Below are 2,015 nucleotides of genomic sequence, written 5' to 3' on the forward strand. Positions count from 1 at the left end.
AGGGTGCTGCAAATGCGTGCTTGTGTCAAAGGCAGGGGTAAGCTGCACAAACATGTGCTGTCCTGTCACACGTTCCATTTGCCAGACGCAGTGCAAAAGCTTTCCGCTTTCATTAAGAGCAAGAAAGGCAGAAGTTGTGACTCCGGAGCTCGGAGAAGGGAGCCGCAAGAGGCAAGCCTCCTTCGGCAGAAGCTGCTTTACCAAGCTCCTGGCAAGCGGCCAACGTACCATGTGTGCCTGTGGGATGGTGCAGGTCAGTACCGGGCAGTGGAAAGCGCGAGCGCTGCGGGCATGCAAATAGAGATGATGTTTACCAGTAATCTGGCGCGCGAAAGTTTCTGACTGCAAGTGGAACCTCTCGCCCGCTTGCTGAGTAGAGTGAAAGAAGTCCGGCCATTACTTCCTTCTGCTACTCCTTACTGCTGATGCTGCTCTCTGCGGCAGCAATTGCCCTTTCCCTTGGACTCCCAGATGCAGAGAAATGCCCTGCGCAGCACAGAAACCTGTCACACTATGGGTGAAGAGGGTGCTGCGTATCCGTGCTTGTGTCAGTGGCAGGGGTAAGCTGCACAAACATGTGTTGTCATGTCACAAGTTCCCCATGCCAGACGCAGTGCAAATACTTTCCGCTTTCATTAATAGCAAGAAAGACAGAAGATGTGACTCCGCAGTTCGGAGAAAGTAACGGCAAGAGACGACCCTCCTTCAGCAGAAGCTCCTTTCTGGAGCTCTTGCCTACCGGCCACCATACCATGTATGTCTGTGGGAGAGTGCCGGTCAGCATGCGGGAGGCGGACAAAGTGAGCGCTGCAGGCAGGCGAATAAGGATGGTGTTTAGCAGACATCTGGCGCGTGAAAGTTTCAGACTGCAAGTGGAACGGCGCTGCCGTTCGCCCGCTCGCTGAGTAGTCACGAGTTGTCTTGTTGAAGAAGTACAGCCACGACTTCATTCTCCTGCTCCCTCCCGCTGATGCTGCTCCCTGCAGCAACAATTGCCCTTTTCCTTGGACTCCCAGATGCAGAGAAATGCCCTGCGCAGCACAGAAACCTGTCACACCATGGGTGGAAGAGGGTGCTGCAAATCCCTGCTCTGATAAGAGGCAGGGGTAAGCTGCACAAACATGTGTTGTCATGTCACACGTTCTCCTCGCCAGACGCAGTGCAAAAGCTTTCCGCTTGCCTTAAGTGCAAGAAAGACAGAAGTTGTGGCTCCGGAGCTCGGAGAAAATAACGGCGAAAAGCGATCCTCCATCAGCAGAAGCTTTTTTCCGGAGCTCTAGGCAACCATCCAGCATACCATGTATGTCTGTGGGAGAGTGCCGGTCAGCATGCGGGAGGTGGACAACGCGAGCGCTGCAGGCAGGCGAATAAGGATGGTGTTTAGCAGACATCTGGCGCGTGAAAATTTCATACTGCAAGTGGAACGTAGCTGACGGTTGCCCGTTTGCAGAGTAGTCGATAGTTGTCGTGTGGAAGAAGTACAGCCACGGCTTCCTTCCTCTGCTCCTTCCTGCTGATGCTGCTCTCTGCGGCAACAATTGTCCTTTCCCGTGGATTCCCAGATTCAGAGAGAAGCCTTGAGCAGCACAGAAACCTGTCACACCCTGGGTGGAAGAGGGTGCTGCAAATCCGTGCTTGTGTCAGTGGCAGGGGTAAGCTGCAGAAACATGTGCTGTCCTGTCACAACTTCCCCTTGCCAGACGCAGTGCAAAAGCTTTCCGCTTTCATTAAGAGCAAGAAAGGCAGAAGTTGTGACCTCGGAGATCGGAGAAAGTAACGACAAGACGTAAGCTTCCTTTAGCAGAAGCTCCTTTCCGGAGCTCTAGGCGACCAGCCAACGTACTATGTGTGTCTGAGGGAGAGTGCCGATCAGAGTGTGGGATGTAGAAAGCGGCAGCGCTGTGGGCAGGCGAATAAGGAAGGTGTTTAGCAGACATCTGGAGCGCGAAACATTCAGATTGCAAGTGCAACGTAGCTACCGCTCGCCCGCTGGCTGAGTAGTGAGAAAGAAGTCC

This window comes from Cyanistes caeruleus, chromosome 30 (genome assembly GCF_971803275.1).
Source record: "Cyanistes caeruleus chromosome 30, bCyaCae1.hap1.1, whole genome shotgun sequence".
NCBI classification, from domain to species: domain Eukaryota; kingdom Metazoa; phylum Chordata; class Aves; order Passeriformes; family Paridae; genus Cyanistes; species Cyanistes caeruleus.